The sequence below is a fragment of the Hypomesus transpacificus genome, chromosome 9, assembly GCF_021917145.1.
Source record: "Hypomesus transpacificus isolate Combined female chromosome 9, fHypTra1, whole genome shotgun sequence".
Lineage (NCBI taxonomy): Eukaryota > Metazoa > Chordata > Actinopteri > Osmeriformes > Osmeridae > Hypomesus > Hypomesus transpacificus.
The window spans coordinates 20,416,372-20,435,406 of record NC_061068.1 but is presented as its reverse complement, the minus strand read 5'-3'; the positions used below and the strand labels follow the sequence as shown (position 1 = coordinate 20,435,406).

Sequence of the window (19,035 nt, the reverse complement as noted above, 5' to 3'; positions counted from 1 at the left end):
GGAAGGTGTTAGATAGATTTGACCACCTTCATTTGCATTGACAGAGCTTCAGTTACTGTCTACAGCTAAATATAAAGATACAAATGAAAGACAGACGGTGTCAAAAACAAATACATGGTCCCAACAGTGCACTCCATTTCAACCAATCAAGTTGAATGGGTTGCTCCAGTCTCAGAGCCCTGAAGATGATACAAGATTCCCCCTCAGAAGGAAATGAAACACAGACTTAAACATTTTGGAAAAACAGCTGATGGTCAAAGGTCAGTAGTATCTGTTAACAAGAGGGCTAACAACATGGTACACACTCTGGTTTAGTACAACCCTTTTCTGTTCAGTTTGGTTCATCTTGCCACACTTGCCACAAACATTCTGGCCATGCCAATACAGGCTATCCGCGGGGTCTTTAAAAGTATTAAAAGTTGATAAATCCATTTAGGGGAAATTAAGGCCCTTAAAAGGTATTAAAAAGTCTTAATCCCGATTTTATGAGGTATTACATTTTGTTCACGCTTTGTCCAAAGAGTTTTGACTTGCCTGAAAAGTATGCCTGAATATTTATTTTCCTCCTATGACTATTATAAACAACGACGTGCTCGGTCAGCGAGTCACGTATTAACTTCACCAGTAACTTCCTTAACTACATGCTCTTATAGTTTTTCCCTTTGGCACGAATTTTTTGGTTTTTCACAATGTGTGCTTCTTGTTTTGGCTACCCGCAATGCTTTGGGGCTATCTTGTTGTTATTATCAGTGACCTATGCACTTTGTAAAGCTCTCTCTTCGAAGTCGCTTTGGATAAACGCGTCTGCTAAATGAATAAATGTAACATGTAAATGTATTTTGCGAAATGCACAGTTAGGTGATGTGTCGCCCTCCACATGACGCGAAACAGACTCCGAAATGGGGAAATGTAAATGTGCGGACTCCTGGTTGGAAAGATGAGTTTATACCATGGCTGAAGCCTGTCCGTGAAAACAGGTTGTAGGCCCTACATATTGTAAAAAGAACATTAGCGTAGCTTTGACGGGCATCAACGCTGTCAAGGCCGCTGTTGGCCGCAGCTGCCCATTGACAGTTTCTGTGCTCCACCAGCAACACCACTACCCAACACGACAGCTGAACTTGACAAAACGGCTACGACAGCGACCTCTGCTCCATCGTCTGCCGACATCAGGGTGGCTATGGGTGACACATCAACGATGCGCGTGGAGGTTATCTGGGGGTTTTTCCAGGTAGCGTGTTTAATGAAAACTTTGAGTTGTTTAACCCTGAAAAGAGGCATACTCCGAGTTCCACGTTCCAGAAAGAGAGGTAACGAAACCTTTTGGTAAATTTTCATGGTAACTTAATCCGTGAAACTAACCTGCTCGCTAGCAGGTTTTCCATGCCAAACTCTGCGTTTCTACCGATCCCCTCCCACTTTGAGCCCGATAGCTTTGGCAGACAAGGCATATCATTTCCTGGTTCAGCCGAGCGACCTCAAACAAAATTTAATTGCTTAGTTATACGCTGGGAGACGATTTTAAGATTGCGATTTGATGTGCTCCAATTCCCTGATGAATACCTAAGTTAACGTTACCGTTTCCCGTCACAATCTGTAATTTATTTTAGCAACATTCTCAGCCCTTGGGCCTTTGTCGCTAGTGTTACATACATACCAAATGCTTTTGGGCACTGAAATAAATACAAATAATTGAAATTGTATTTGGTCTTCTTCATTGCCTACAAATAGAAATCACAATGAGTAGCCCAGCCTATTTCTATCGGCTATTGTTCCTACAATTTACATGATTCATATGATTTAGGGGTGGGCGTAATTAGCCTGTCTGCCAGCCCAACTTCTCCCCGCCCAAAAAAAATTTGGTCGGGAAGTTGGGTCTGGAGGGTCTCGTATTGTAGCCTGACGTTGTCATACTCATAATTCTAGTCAGAATATGAGTCTGAGAACTCTCCGTTGGGCTTTCACTACAGGGCGTGTTTCAAACGAGCCTGGAAAACAAATGCCTCTTGCTCAATTGGATAGATCTACAACCAATCAGAGCAACAGAGTATGTGACGTATGTTAAGCACCGCATAGTTGTTGTCAACAGAACTAAACTACAAGCAGACTTGAAGTATGCTTGAAGAATGAATACAAACGATTTTTGCCGGTGTTATAAAATTAATTTAAGGGTAGGGAGAGTACTTGTTCACACGGTCAACCTTTTTGAGCGAAACAATAAAGGGCAATGCATGTACGAAGTTCTCCGTTTAGGATTACAACTAGGGATGGGACGTATGGCACTGACGCATCAATGCTTGTGTCGCAAAACCAATACGCACAGTTTCGAAAAAGTGTTTTGGAGCTTGTATCAAATTACGAAACCACGTGACAGATGACGTTCAATGCTTCAAACGTCACGAACTGGTTCGAAGTTTTGCCGCTCTTCTGAACCAGAGCCATGGAAGGAACGAAGCCACCGCTTCTTGTTAAAGACAAATCTCACATTGTCAGAGAAGCAGCACCAGGCATCGCTAGAGTTTCTTCCATCAGTCATTATTATTTAGCCAAATCCGTATAGTAATAATTATAAATCCGTGCATTTGTGTTGTGTTATTTTATTGAAATGAAACGTAACATGATAGGACTAGGTAGGTCTATACAGTGCCCAGAAAACAAATGTTGATGATTCGTCAACATTGTCAACAGTAATAATAATTTGTAAAAATAAAGTTCCCCCAGTTCACAATAGACCTACATATCACAAATGTTAAGAAAAAATCGGTGTTATCTAGTTTAATTGATATAAAGACCATATCGTATAAAGTCCGTCCACCCGCAACAAAAAGTAATGATTTCTTCGGTGGTGTAGTTGGTTAAAACATTGTACGCCAACATATTGTTCATGCGAATCTGGAATCCTGAGTTCGCGCCTCAATGCAGGGACCCTCGTACGACGTTCTTTAACTTTTACTGTGAGAAAATGACATAATTCTAAAGGCCTACGGATGTATCACAACATTTTAATGTGTGAGAACTAATATCAGATCAAAATGAACACATGTAGCCTTAATTAAATATTGAATAACGTAGGGTAGTCTACCGTCGGAGACAACCACTACGCCTCATTCAGCCAGTTTTAGCGGCTGCTAGATGACGCTGTTCATTTTCAATGCGCCGATAGTTCGGATAGCACAATCCAGAAGAAACCACCAAAGCTTCACAAGGCATCGTTCGCCCATCCCTAATTACAACTCCATCGGGGCCAGCTGATAAATTAAACTTTTACCGAATCCCGTAGGAAGGACGGCAAAAACATATTTTCCATCGACAAATGCCTTGATTGCGTCTCTCTGTTCCTCTTTCAAAATTAATGCGCTGTCGATGTCTTCTAAAACAGACTCGATGGCAGAATCACAACATCCCAGATCTCCAGCGGTAGCCATGTTTGTTCAAAACGAATTCAACTTAAGCGCTCTTTTGTGACGTGGGTGATTACGTTACTGTTGATCATCTGTCCATCATCGTATAAAGCCCGCCCTGGCAATTTCATTGGTTCGCCCAGATTCTGGTTTTCTGTAGTTGGTCCCCAAAACGAGACCCTCCAGACCCAATTTCCCGAACACATTTCTTTTGGGCGGGGAGAAGTTGGGCTGGCAGCCAGGCTACTCGTATTGGGGACCAACTACAGAAAACCAGAATCTGGGCGAACCAATGAAATCGCCGGGCGGGCTTTATAGGATGATGGACAGATGATCAACAGTAACGTAATCACCCACGTCACAAAAGAGCGTTTAAGTTGAATTCGTTTTGAACAAACATGGCTACCGCTGGAGATCTGGGATGTTATGATTCTGCCATCGAGTCTGTTTTAGAAGACATCGACAGCGCATTAATTTTGAAAGAGGAACAGAGAGACGCAATCAAGGCATTTGTCAATGGAAAATATGTTTTTGCCGTCCTTCCTACGGGATTCGGTAAAAGTTTAATTTATCAGCTGGCCCCAATGGAGTTGTAATCCTAAACGGAGAACTTGTTCGTATATGCATTGCACTTTATTGTTTCGCTTAAAAAGGTTGACCGTGTGAACAAGTACTCTCCCTACCCTTAAATTAATTTTACAACACCGGCAAAAATCATTTGGATTCATTCTTTAAGCATACTTCAAGTCTGCTTGTAGTTTAGTTCTGTTGACAACAACTATGCGGTGCTTAACATACGTCACATACTCTGTTGCTCTGATTGGTTGTAGATCTATCCAATTGAGCGAAGAGGCATTTGTTTTCCAGGCTCGTTTGAAACACGCCCTGTAGTCAAAGCCCAACGGAGAGTTCTCAGACTCATATTCTGACTAGAATTATGAGTATGACAACGTCAGGCTAGGGCGTTGTGGCCAAAATCTCCTATCACGGTATGAGTAATTTTATATCACGGTTACGGTATATATCACGGTAGAGTAATTGATATAGTAAATATAGTCAATTTAATTAAGAAATTGTACTATATAACCATACCGTACTTCATCAACACACTTGATTATTTATTACAATCAAAAACAACTGCCTCACATGAGACAACAATTGAGTTAATAACAAGACTCAAAGTTACTAGTACGAGCGTTCCGATTGGCTGATGCGCAGTCATGCCATCCGCGTGGTGACCTAGTACTCACAGCGCAATACGGATCCGTAATGCCCTCAGACAAACGGGGGGGGGCGGGGGGGGGGGGTTAAAAATAATTCCTTCGTTAATAATTTGTTACACAGAACTTTATTTTATTAAATATTCATCCAAAATTATTCACACCTTCACAAAATCAACCACAAACAAATAATTTCTGCATATGCAAGTAGCAACGCTAGTGCTAAATAACTATTTAACTGGTCGGCTCCATGACGCCGGGTAGGTAGCTAGCGCCTGAGACTTCTCACCAAAAGAACGAAGGGGAACCTTCGAATAAGACATGTTCGTATGTACCTAGCGAAAAGTAGCCTGAACTTTCCTAGATCTTAAGCTAATGCTGAATGCTCGCTGATATAGCTATCTGTCTTACTAGAACGGCGAATGTATGCATCGATGCTGACGTTGTGATGTGAGAAAGACGCGTAAGTGACAGAGAGACGGAGGGAGGGCATGGAAAGGAAATGCAGTTGAAAGAATTCGCTGCATGTTTAACCTAAATAGTGTTTTTAAAAAAAAACGAAACGCAATATGTGGCGGCCGGTGTTGATTCTGTGGCGCATCGCCACACATTAGTCTGTGTGGGAAACACTGAAAAGTATAAACGGTATAGCCAAATCTCTCCCGGTAGACACATTTCTACCGTTGCACGGTATTTACCGTCATACCGCCCAGCCCTAATATGATTCCTACAATTTACATGATGTAGGCTACCATCCTGAAACTGGTGTTTCAGCAAATCTATTTCAAAATTGTAGGGGGTCAATACTGGCCAAACAACCGAAAGTAATTCCCCTATGGTTTGAAGGAAGATGGGAAACTGAACAGTGTATTAACATTAACCAAATAATGCCAATACCAATGGAATTACAGTTATTTGACTATTTAGATTTTTGAGTTAAATCAGAGTAAGAATGGTCAAATTAAGGTTGAATAATTTTTATTATATTGCAAATGAATGAAAATAATGAAGGTTTACTCTTATTCCTACTCTACCATGATTATTGTAAACCATAGATAGAAAGCAAGAGTGAGGAAGAAGGAGTAGGACTAGCTAGAGCTGAGGAGAACGTCTCAGGAGATCAATAATCGAACAGAACAAATGCTTCACAATTCCTTAAGAACAACTACAATCACCCCAGAATATTGACCCTTACTTATCAACATGACTAGCAATGCTACAGTAAGTTACACAATGAGATGTAAGAGCCATCAAGTTGAGACTCCATCCAGTAACTCCATATTTTACCATATGAGAGTGGGGGCAGGTTGATAGCCTTACAAAATCAGCCTTTATTCTTCTGCCCTAAGTACACCATCTCTTGGTCAAAATAGAAATTCAGAAAATTCAACTATTAATATTCATATAGGTTATTGTTCCTACAACTAACATCACCTGTGACCATGCATCCTCTCGTAACTGGTGTTCCAGTAAATCTTTTTCAAGAATAGCCTTTATTCTTCTACCCTAAGTAGGCCTACACCATCTTTGGCACTTTCTTCACGAGGTGCAGTTTGTACAACTAATTTACTTGTAACATGAGATTACATTAGCTACATTTCACTGTTCCACATGCAAAATTAATCTGCCATTAAATGAACATCTCACTGTATACAGCATGCCTTGTTGTCAGAATGTGCAAATAGTTTTTATATTCATTATTCTCATAATGTCAGTGTAACTGACAATTACAAAAAAAAGCCTGTAAATAAAAGTACATGGAGAGAGAACTACCAGTAGCTATCATACATAGTAATTCTCTGCATCCATTTCTGCGGCAGCAGTCATTAGGTCTCTTCGTCATCTTAATCATCATCATCATCCTTTGATAAAAAGCCTTCTGTTGAGGGAAACTGCTACTACAAGTTGAAATAGGCACCAATTGATATTTAAACTTTGTATCATGTCGAATATGATTAAAACCATGGTGACGTTGAGGCTACAATCACAAGCGTAGCCTATAAGCAAAATATGCATTACCTGTTCGTAGTATGTTTTTATATGTAGTCTAATATAACATTGAACATGCTATTTTATTAAGTCCACCACTTTTTCTCCTGTAATATTAACGGACAGTGGGGTTAAATGTTCAATGTATGGGCTATTGCATTCAAATAGTAAATGCATTGACTCGGCAGTTGGCAGCAATTGTTTCCCACGCCATTTATTATTTTGAGCTTTGTTTCATCCAGGCTTATCTGAGTTCTGTTGTATGGTTGTGCTCTAAAGATTCATTAGCAAACTACAACTGTTTATTAAGTTTAAGGTTTGTGTGGGGTAGTAGTATATAGAAAAGTATAAACAAATTTCAGCTTTCTCATGGGATGCCTCGCATCAATGACTTCTACTAACAAATGTTTCAAGTTTTTGTACTTGATATGAAGTGAAATAAATAGGTAAATCATCTACCAAAGCTTTGTAAACACTGAAGGTGAGGTCATTCCAACTACAAAAAAATATATAAAAGGGAATGGAATTAATAAGGCTCCTTGCAACCTAATATAATGAGCAAAGCATGATAGTTATCCAGGTGGTACTCATTTATGTCCAATCAATTTCCCGCCTTGGTGCAATGGCAGCACATGTCACTTTTTATCTATGATAGTCAATATAATTATAGTCAAGTATATTATTATATAATAATTATATAATTGTGCTTGATTGGATGCAGCAATCAGTGAAACATTAATATCCATTCCCATACACTCAAGTCTGCATACTGACTGACACAAAACTTTTAGATTTTCAGTATAGTTCCTAGAGGAGTTTGGTCAAGGATCTTCTAGAATTACATCAAATCAATCTACAGACAATATTTATGAATTATAAAATATGCTGTACACAGGGTTTGAATTACAGAAAGGTTTGGGGGGGTCTGACCCCCCTAGTTAAGACTTGAGACTTAAAAGAGGTAAAAACAACAGGTCTTGGGGGTCATTAAAAAATAGATTGTTACCTGTAATGTTGATAGTATCTTTTGTTCTGGTACAGCACTGTGTGGTTCTGTGTTTGAGCGGAAATTATGGTCTGCTGTTGTGTGTGTGGGTCTGACTTGCTGCCAGTTTTGCTTTACAATACTTTGTTGGTGACCACTGACTCCAAAAGTTGTTGTGTGGTACGTACCCCATGAGCTTATGGATTGGATTTATTATCATCAACAGACTGCAGACATGACGTTAAACAAGCAAGATACTGTAGGGATTGTAAAACTTCAGTTTGCCTGCGCTGTATAAGGTATCCTTTACACCTAGAGAAAAAGTTGTATAATGTATAATTCGCATCATGGCTGTACAGTAACAACCTAGATTGACAGGCTTAAAGAAAAAGGCAGTTTTTTATTGTTCATTGTTTTTTATTATAGTAACTGAGGACTTAACCTTTATTGAACTGAATATGTAAAAACAGTGCAAGGATAGTTTGAACAGTAATAGTAGTCTAAAAGACAAAAAGCATATTTTTGTGTTGATTGATAATTAAATACTGTATTTGAAAGGTCAACTAAAAAAACTGAACTGTGTGTCCCTATAAGCAGGGGCGGACCTAGAGATTTTAATTTGGGTTGGCAATTGGGTGGTAGAAGGAAGTTGTTGGCGGCGAATCAAAACCCAAAGTAGGGTGGTACAGTATTCCCTATGCAGTAGCAGCTGGTGATAATGTTGTTTTTTTTTGGGGGGGGGGGGGGGGTGGAATAAACACAAAGCAGCACTTCGAAACTGGGCAAAACAACCACCACTACTTTATTTAAAACACTATGTATTTAAGAAGAGCAAGACAATACGATACAAAATTCACGTGACAAACATAACAAGACGGTGAGGATATCGTTTTATTTGAACTATATCCTCCCATCCACTACCAAAAAGCATGTTCCGTTTAGCATAAAGAGCAGGTGAAGCGGCCGGTTGCAGCTTCGTCCTCGGTCACTAGCCTGCTGTTCGTCCTCGGTCACTGGCCTGCTGTTGGATTTGTAAATCGTGTCGGTCCGAGATCTCTTTTTTTCTTCCAGCGAGCGTCTTGTGAAAGGTTTTTTTGGTAAATCAATGACAGAATTTGTTTTGACGCACCGCCACTGATTCACAAAACCAAAGTTTCTGCTAGCTATGCTGCTCTCGTAGATGCTTGTTCTGGTAACTAAGTGAATTTTAAAGGTCGCCGATTCACCGAATCAGTCCAATCGCGTTGAAGTAAGAACGATACGAAACAATGTCAATGGTTAGGGCAAAGATTTGCCCCCCAGAATCAAACTTTCAATCCGCCAATGAAAAGCTGTCCCTGCTGAAATGACAGCGAAACGTTAACTACGTTCCATAGACGTTGCTGTTACCGGCGCACTTCACCTGAAGGAGGGGATTTTCTCAGTAATGACGTATGGCAATATTTTATGTTTGGTCACATTTAAACATTTAAGTGGTTGTTGTCAAGGGCTTACAGTCTCCCACACACATTTAACGCGTAAACACGGTACATGTCTTAATTTTTAATTTTTTGGTATATGTTTTTTGACATATCTTTTGACATATTTTCATCTCCAAATTTTAAGGGGAGCGGCGCACTTGCGCCCACTATTGCCACACCGCCACTGTCCCTATGGTAAATGATTAGGCTATAAATTAAACGGTAACATTAATATTATTTATTGAAATGTTCCGTAATGTACAAATGATATTTTTCCATGGGAAAATTGAGGTTCATGTTGTTTAATTGTAACTTGTTTCACTACATGCTCTTATGGTTCTTCCCTTTGGGGCTTGTTTGTTTTTTCACAATGCATGCTTCATGTTTTGGCTACACACAACGTTTGGGGCTATCTCATTGTTATGATCAGTGACCTATGCACTTTTGTAAAGCTCTCTCTTGGAAGTTGCTTTGGATAAAAACGTCTGCTAAATGCATAAAAAAAGATTGGGGCGGCAGTATTTTTACTGGGGTGGCAGCTGCCACCCCTTGCCACCCCTTAGATCTGCCACTGCGTAGTAACATGAATTAACTTTTTCCAAAGAACTTCACCTAGGTAGAAATATTGGTGATCCAGAAAAGTAGGGAAAACATATGCCATCTTGGATTAGGGTACCTAAATTAATTTAATGAAATATCAGTTTAGATGAGTATCTTTCCATATTAGCATACATTTTAAAAATAAGTTTGTGAAAAAGGTGTCAGCTGAACATGAAATGTTCTTTTTGGGAAACCTCACACCTCTGCAACCTTTTTGTGTTATTTTATAGCTGTCATGTAGTCAAATCATGCACATCATCTTACTTTCCAGTATAGACTTATAAACCAGAATCCCTTTGTTTAAAACTTTAATTTAACTGCCACATTTACATATTGAACCATCAGATCAACTCATACTAAAGAGGAAAAGTGTATATATAACCAAACAACACTGCACCACAATGCATCACAAAGCACAAAATGTGTGCCTTGCCGGTATTTGTACCAAATTGACTAACGTGTTGACTCACCCCCAGTCAGTCCAGTGAGCTAGCAGTAAGGAAAAACTTCAAACTGACCTATATCCATTCAGGAAACATGAGAGTGCTGTGTCAATAAAAACTCCCCCTGTCAAATGATTAACATAAGAAAATGACAATGTGCAAACACGACGTGTGCGTGCCCACACACACACACAAAGAAAACACACTTACTGACACAAACAGATGGCTTTTCTCGCATCTGTCGGACCTTTTGCCGGTGCTTCTGTCCATAAATGAATTAGAATCTGCAAACCAAAAGACAGAGGAACAGAGGTGAGGTAACCTGAAGCAGATACATCAGAGATAAATCTAACATCATGAATCACAGACAACCACAACTTGTGGGACTCCATTGAACAAGGGAGTTGGTCTTAGTCTTTAACACAATACATTGTATTTATTTATTATTGCATTTTTTGAGTATCCTTTGACAAATGCAGAATAGCTAGTTTGGTGCATTTTAGAAAGAAAACTATACTCTTTATGGTAGGTTAACCTTGCAATAGGAGACCCTTGAAAATAGCTAAAGTAGGTTGGTCGGTCAACTGGATCATTTATTTGAGATATTTAGCAGGTCTGGGAACCAAAAGAATCTGCAAGCTCATTTTTTATTTACTCTGGCAGATCATGTGGACCACCTTCTCAATCACACGGAGAAGGCGACCTGGATAGAACCGGGGAAAATCACAATCATCAATAAAATATGAGCAGGTTTGATATGATGAGGATATGATGATGATATGTATCCATCCAATTCTATCCAATTGCATCACAAGGCATTTTGGTGTGCGCCCCTTGACAACACCCAATGGAAATCGAACATTTAAGGAGATGTTCCAGACTAATATGCACCTGCCAGCTTAATGAATTTTGGTGGCAACTGGTGTATTCTACAGTTGGTAATTATGGACCATGGATTAGACATGGAGGGAAATATACATAAAACGTGCTGATTTTAGTATCATGGTGCCAATGTCTTATTATATTTTTCGTTTCATTTTAATTAGGTGAAGGTTTCTTTACAATGGATTCATGAAAAAAAATACTTTTGCATCATTAGCCATCAGTCAGATGGCTGAGCGGTGAGGGAGTCGGGCTAGTAATCGAAGGTTACCGGATCGCACCAAGGGTGCGCTGGGGTGTAAGTTCAGTGTGTCTCTGCCACCCCTCATCCTACCAAGGTAGCAGAAGGTAACTGTTTGTCAGGTACCTGCATCAATGTACAGTTGTACACTTAATGGATTTTGGATTTTCTGGAATGCTGGTTGGTGGTAGTCCACCTCTGTGAAATGCTCAGGCACCCACAATTACCCAGTTCAAACGTGTGCAGCTATGTTCGCAAATAACAGAATCCTTTGATATGGGTTCAGAAAGGATGTAAAATGTGGTGCTACAACAATGAAAATGTGATTGAAACTGTTGGAAAACTCTTGTTTTCGAGTGATTTCATGAAAGGAATCTATGAAAGGCAATACATCTTGCCATGTGTTCCTAAAAATGCATTTCTGTATAGTTTTGGACAATTTATCATTTTGACTGCAACAGAAACTGAAACAGAACTACCAAAATACTCCCTACATTTTTTCTATAAAGATAGGTTATATACAAAGAGGGACACAATAAAGATATCAAATGAACCTGCAAAACATCTACACCACAATTCTGTATCTATGACGCATGATGCCAAAGCACTCACTCAGTTTTACAATACCTCGTACAAGTGGCTTGATGATAAGGCTGGGATTGTAATGTCTTGTGAACTCCCTGCTTTTGACCTCTGGAACTGAAACACTGCTGTTGCCACAGTGAGAAATCACCAGGGAATGAAAACCAAGTAGTAATCTGAGAACTCTCTCTTGGCTATACTGCACTGTATTACTCAATCATAAGCAGACAGCTTTTCCTACATGGGAGGAACACCATTAAAAAGCAAAACAGTTCTACTTGAATGTGATTTCTGGTGACATGAAAGCATAAGATAAAACAGATTAATAAATGTTGAGTATGTCAATAATTAAAAAATAAAATGTAAGAAACTGATTCAAACAACGCAGAAACTCATATGCTCATATCCACATACAGCCAAAACAGACAAACAATCCTGCGCTGAATACCCAAGTCATATTACATAAAGAGTGTCTATTTTAAATTCAACATCAACAACATGATACAAACGTAAATCGAAAAACGACAGTCATGCAACTCAATCTCTTCAATGTAAATATGAGAAACAAAAACTTACCACTACAACCCCTTTCTGTCTTTAGTCTCTGGTCTCTTGCACACTTATTCTGTGACTATCCTCTAATTCAAGTTTTTCAGGTCTTCATTTTGTGGTTCGCTAACTTTGTTAGCATTATCAGGGAGGAATGGTTGAGGGTAACTTAATTTGCAGAAATTTAAGAAAACGTGGGAAGGCAGCCTTGCTCTCAAGAAGACCATGTGGATTTCATCAACAGGGGGTTGAAATGGAGAGAAACAGTACACTATGAAAGTATAGGAAGGAGATCTATCCCCATCTAATAGTCTAGCCAGTGCTTTGGGGGAAACTAGGTCTCTTTTACGCATAAGGGAACTTATATGAGCTTCTACAAGCAGTTTGTAAGCTTTACCTGCATCTCAACCGTTTACATGTATATTCATTGTTGTAGATGTAAGTTAAAAGAATTCTTCTGAACATAACTCCTGAGCTTTTCTGGACAAACAGACCTGTACATTTGTTGCGATGGACAGGCTCCAATCATGGTATATTGTGTTTGTGTGATGTAGCACTGAGGATGGACTGACAGGAAAGGTCCTGTCATTAATTGACCCTCAACGGCATGGGAATACAGCCACGGAGAGGAGAAAAGGGCTGGCATGTCGGCAGAAGGAAACACTGGCAGAAGGAAAAATGGAGAGGAAGCAGACCGTATACGACCACACGGCAAGGACCCACTGCCGACCGAACTGACTTGTTCCCGTTACCTGTTGTCTGTCTACTGCTCCAACCAGTTTGTGGTCGACCCTGTGTGGACAAGTCATTCACTCTCTGGGCCAGTCCTCCCAGTGGCTCCTTGCAGCGCCCTCGCCTCAGGCCAGTAAGTACAATACATGTGTATATATTTCACCTTGATAACATTGCTCCTTGTGTTGGCGGTGAATGGTGGGTTGATTTGTTTTAAACGTATGTGCCAATAACTGGGTGAATTGTCATGAGAGAAATGTTGAATGTGATGTTTTAACGTGCAGTGGACCTCACCCCTAGTACGGAAAGGTCAGAGGGGAGAGAGCTGCTCGGCCATAGTCATAACGTTCAGGCAGGGAGTACACACATACCCCCTTTCCACCAAAGTGAACCGGGAGCTAGTTCGGAGCTGGTGCTAGAGCCAGTTCGGAGCTGGTTCAAGAACGGAGCTTCCTAAGAACCGGTTTGCTTTTCCACGGGCGAGAGCCACCACAGAGCCAAGTCATTACGTCACTGTATACGTCTCATATTTCCCAGCAACGGTAGCGCCAAACACAACATCAACAATGGCGGACGTTTCGTTGCTGTTGTTGCGCGAACCTACATCGGCATCCAAACACGGCGCATCCGACGTGTTTGTTTAACTCGCCATTTGTATAGACCAATTATCACCCTACGTCACACAACTGTCAAGCAGTCTCAACTGCGCATTTCGGTTGTAAAAGACGAACTTCTCCCCGGTCTATTACACTTGGAGTGTCGATCAGGTTATCATATATCTCTGGCCACTGGATTGCAGGGCTTGATATTAACTTTTTGAGGCTCTTGGCCTTTGGACAAATACATTTACGTTTCACTTGTCTATGCACAAAATTCACTTTACCCCGATACCTTTAAATAGCCTGACCAAGTGATCGGGCAAAACTAGCCTGGCTAACGGAGGTCGCTTTCTCAGGTAAATCACGAATGAAACAGGCACGGTAAAGAAATCCGAGATGCTGGCTATCTTCAGCAGGCTCGTGTCTACAACAGGCAGTCCTCCCTGACGTTTTGGGGGTAGAATGGAGTGAACGGGCAAAACTAGGCTGGCTCGGGCAAAAATAGCCTGGCTAACGGAGGTCGTTTTCTCAGGCAAATGATGAATGAAACAGGTTTGGTTAAAGAAATCCGAGATGCTGGCTATCAGGCTCGTATCTACAATAGGCAGTCGTCCCAGACATTTCTGGTGTAGAATGGAGTGAAATACAACATTGTGCACACTGCCAGTGAGCGACCCGAGTCTGACTGATGCTAACGTCAAAACGGGGACGCAGTCTCACTCAGACTGCCAGTTTTAAACAAATCACAAAAATAATCGGACCAGCTGGTTAAAAGCAGAATTCCCATATCTCTTGAAAGCTGCCCTGCTCAACTTTTTAGATGTAGAATTGACTGTAAAACTGTAAAATTATGGACTTTGTGATATGACGTGAAGACATGGCTGCCGCCCGACTATGCGGTCTACCGGGCGACATTCTCACTCAAATTTCAAGACTTTCGTGATCCAAATCAAAATTCTGATGTGACAGATCAATGGGGAATCGCTTTCTCTCTTAAAGGCTGTCCTCCTCAACCCTTTTGGCCTTTTTAAATCTAACTATTTGTATGATCCGTGTGGTCCTTTTGCCGTTTTAAATGCTATCCTTTCCCGGTTTTCTGCAACCACATTGCGCCGGCATCCCGAATGTTTACAAAAAAATAATTGGTCTATATGATCAGGCTTGCCAGTCAATGCTAAGGCCATCTCCTGTGATTGCAGGACTCAACATCACTATTACCATTGTGCTACTGAAACTTAATGTATTGGCTTATGGCTTCAGTTATACGTCATATCACTGTATGTTCCCATCTCCAATCTGTCAGTCTCAGCAGCTTGAGCAGGACATAGGTAGCAAAAGATAGAAGCAACTAATATGAAGTACATTCATATTATGAAACTGTTTTTCAAAACTGCTGTTTCAATAATTACAGGATTGAGCTGGTTGAACAGTAGTATTGTCTCTAAAAATGTTGGTCCAACACTATTATTCTAAATACAATATGTTCCAGGCAGTTTCCCTAAATGTATTTGCGACAGCTGAGGTGGAAATTGATTGGCTGGAGAGAAATCGAAGTGTCGTAATGCCAGCAATTGGGAACAGACCTTTTACTCCTCCACAAGCCCATGTTCTTAAGAAACCCAACTGATACCCTCCACACCCAGTCCTTCCCGTCCCACCACAACCAAGTTCCCATCCCCGCCAAACCTCTCTGATCACCTCATACCACCGTTCCCTGTCTGTATCATGCACCTCACAATATATCAACACTAGGGCTGCAACAACAAATCGATTACATTGATTAAAATCGATTATTAAAAGCGTTGGCAACGAATTTCATTATCGATTTGTTGTGTCGTACGACTATTACGCCACTCAATAAGTCGGAGATGTTTGAGTATAAAAAAAAAAAGTTTAGTTGAGCGCGGAGCAGAGCGGAGGTAGAGGAAAGACCATCAGAGAGACTTTGTTGAGTAACGTTGTTCTGTGGAGGCAGAGAAATCAGTACGACCTACGTCATCCAAGGTGTGGGAGCATTTCACACTAAATACATGTGTGTTAATTGGCCGAGGAGAAGTTTGTTTCATATTCCACATACGTCTCACATTCGGAAGATGCTACTAGCGTTGCGTTAGGGACCGGGTGAAAAACTACCCATACCATTTTGAAAAATTTAGACTTTTATAATATTTTTATGAATATAAAACCTCAAACAGACACCAGAGTATCTTAACAATGTCTGGTATATTTCCACAGCCTTTAATTTTTCTGTGAAGTTTCAAATAAAATGATAGAAAATCACAAATCTTTTAAAATAGCTTAATCCTCGCAAATCCAAATTTTTTTCAAAATTGTGTCAAATAATCTTAAATATACACCAGATAATTCTAATAAAGTCTGGCCTACTTCCATAGCCTTTCAATTTACAAAAAAGTTTTAAACAAAACTCAAATAAATTGCTCATCTTGGAAAATAGCGTTAAATCCACGCTAATATGAACAACTTTTTCAAAATTGTGTGCCTGTTTGTGCACATTCTGAAGATTTTTTGCACTGTGAATTTACATTCAGTTCTGTTTTTGAATAAAAGTTTGGAAATTAATGCTTTTTTTTGTTTCTTTATCCGATTCATCGATTAATCGAAAAAAGAATTGACAGATTAACCGATTATTAAAATAATCGTTAGTTGCAGCCCTAATCAACACATACTCCAAAGTCTCCTCTACCATGCACCCCTCAAAAAACCTTGTAATATTGCTTTGCCATGATCCTTAATATTGTATTCAACCCTGTGTGCCCAAAACGCAGCCTAGTCCATACCACTCCCTCCCTCCAACACCCGAGTACCACCACCTTTCCCCTAACACAGCGATGCATCCAACAAAACGTGTAGTGTGCTCTGACTCATCTGCTGCTCTAAACAGTGTGATGACCAGAATATCAAACAGGGGCGACCTGTTTGAACTGACAAAGGTGCTGATGGGTGTGGAGAGGTCGGGATTGGTGGTGTAGTATTGCTGGGTGCCAGTTCATTCAGGTGTGGAAGGTAATGAAAAGGCAGACGAGGTAGCTAAGGGGAGAGAAGGAGAGTTGATGTGTAGGTACCCATTGGGCGGGGGAGATCAAGTCACTGATCTGGGCAACAGGGACAACACTCTGGCAAAAGCGGTGGGATGATAGTTTTATGAAGGGACGGGTTTTGTTGGATAATTTGATACTATCTACTGTTTGATTGGCTTGAGCTTAAGGACAAGGAAATATAGGCATGAGAATACGGAAATAAATACAGAAAGAAATCATGAAAGAAAGAAATTAAAATAAATAAATACGTAGATAATGAATATTGAATAATGCATTGATAATGAACTTTTCTCTTTTTTTCTTTTTTTTTGTGGCAGGTTTGGTCCTGCATATAAATGTGGGTTTGAGTTCCAAAACAGATGGAATTATATTTTATGGACCTATTTTGCATTTGTTAATATAGGTTGAAAAACACAAAAAATAATGCCCACCAGGTACACAGACCCATCTGGAACGTTCCATATTTGGTTAGTCTTTTTCCTGACAAAGACAACACATGAAGACAAAGGAATTTTCCAAAGGAATCTGCGCCAAAATTATTGAAATGCACCCATCAGGGAAAGAATACAAGCACATTTCCAAGGCACTTAATATACCCCAGAGTACAGTTAAGTCAATTACAAACACATGGAAATAGTAAGGCACAACTGTAAATCTGCCTAGAACAGTCTGTCCTCACAAATTGAGCATTTGTGTGACAAGGGGGCCTATGACAACTTTGAAGAAGTTACAGACTTTCATAGCTGAGAATGGAGGGTCTGTGCATACTACAACAGTTGCCCGTGTGCTTCAACAGTCTTATCTTTATAGGAGAGTGACAATGAGAAAGCCACTTTTGGAGAAAAAAAACTTTGACATTACTACAAGTTTTTGCCAAAAGACGTGGGAGACTCTGAAACAAAGTGAAAGAAGGTTCTATGGTTTGATGAGAGCAAAATTGAGCTTCTGCCCATCACCAGTAGCACACCATCCCTACAGTGATGTAAGATGGGGGTGGCATCATGCTGTGGGGATACTACTCTGCAGCACGGCCTGGAAGGCTTGTGAAGGTGTAGAGTAAAATGAATGCAGCACAGTACACCCAAATAACATAAGTAGGCGTAATCCAGGAGGAAAACCTGCTAGTCTGCAAGACAACAGCAACTTGGAAGATTTGTTTTCTATCAGGACAACAACTCCAAGCACAAAGCTGAAGCCACACAGGAATGGCTGAAAAACAACCGTGTTAATGTGCAGGAGTGGCAAGTCAGAGTCCGGACCTCAATCGCATTTGGTGGCAAGACTTGAAAATTGCTATTCCCTTAAAGTCCTCATGCAACTTAACAGCGCTGGAGTAGTTGTACAAAGAAGAATGCTTGAGAAAATAAGCAAATGCTTTTTCTTGATCCACAAAGCGGATACAGACTTTTCAAAAAAATTTATTCAAAGGATGTAATTGCTGCTAAAGCTGCCTCTACTAAATACTGACTTGACGGGGGTGAATACTTACGCAAACAATTATTCTATGTTTTAAATTTGTCATTAATTTAGATACATTTCTAGAGATGTATTTTCAATTTCACATTCAAGTGTCTTTTTCTGTTGATCAGTGTCAGAATGTGTCAAATTAAATCCATTACGGTACAATATTGTAAAAGAATTAAACATGACAAAGTCCATGGGGCTGAATACTTGTTATAGGCAATGCATATGCATGTTTCTTTTTTTCCCCCATCATAAAAACCAATGTCACCTTTCTTTTCCTTGGGATGTGTGCATAATTTTGTAGCCACGTACTGTAACTAGAATGTTTTTCAGAGGACAAATCATTCACGTCATGCATGTAAGGATTAGAACTTCAATAATGAGTAAATTCATCTTCATTCATGTCCTTAATTATGTGATTCACACCTATTAAACATTGAAGTGTCTTGCCTGAAATTGTCAATGTGGACAATGTTGCCACTTACTGGGCATATCCTAGAATAGCAAATGTTCAAACATGGCAAATATAATTCCTCTGGGTGCTGCAAGCCCCACCCCTATCTCTTAAACTTGAAGCAAACAGTCTTTAAAACTATTACCTGTCGAGATGTAGTTGTTTGCCCTATTTACAATGACCCATGCCTCGTAGCTACATGGTCGCGTTCTGGATAGATGATAGCTTAGCTTGTAGTGTAGTCAGTGGTGCTCGTGTGGTTTTTCCCATTGAGACGGTGTCAGTCCCCCGCCCCTTTTCCAAAAAGTATTGGCCTTCAGTTGTTAGTAATTATACCAATTTAATTTGTATTTAGCCTTGCTCTCCCGTATTCCA

The 19,035-nt window shown here is 40.1% G+C and overlaps 1 protein-coding gene and 1 long non-coding RNA gene across 4 annotated transcripts in view; one reads left to right on the top strand and one right to left on the bottom strand.

The window, feature by feature from the left end:
- slc2a9l2 (solute carrier family 2 member 9, like 2) overlaps positions 1–10,391 on the bottom strand; it is a 147,129-nt gene extending 136,738 nt beyond the window's left edge. The window contains exons 1-2 of one of the 2 annotated variants that reach the window (XM_047025543.1): positions 10,309–10,362; positions 10,126–10,173 (exon numbers count right to left, since the gene is read on the bottom strand). The gene's annotated coding sequence lies outside the window, so the exon portion shown is untranslated. Of the gene's footprint in view, positions 1–10,125; positions 10,174–10,308 lie in introns of both variants that reach the window. The other variant, XM_047025544.1, reaches the window with a different exon arrangement.
- On the top strand, positions 791–18,645 carry LOC124471177. 2 transcript variants are annotated; one of them, XR_006956492.1, is made up of 3 exons: positions 791–1,231; positions 12,907–13,217; positions 17,060–18,645. It is a non-coding gene; the product is annotated as an uncharacterized LOC124471177 (long non-coding RNA). The 2 variants fall into 2 exon arrangements; XR_006956493.1 differs by having other exon boundaries at positions 791–1,310.
- The last annotated feature ends 390 nt before the right edge of the window (positions 18,646–19,035 follow it).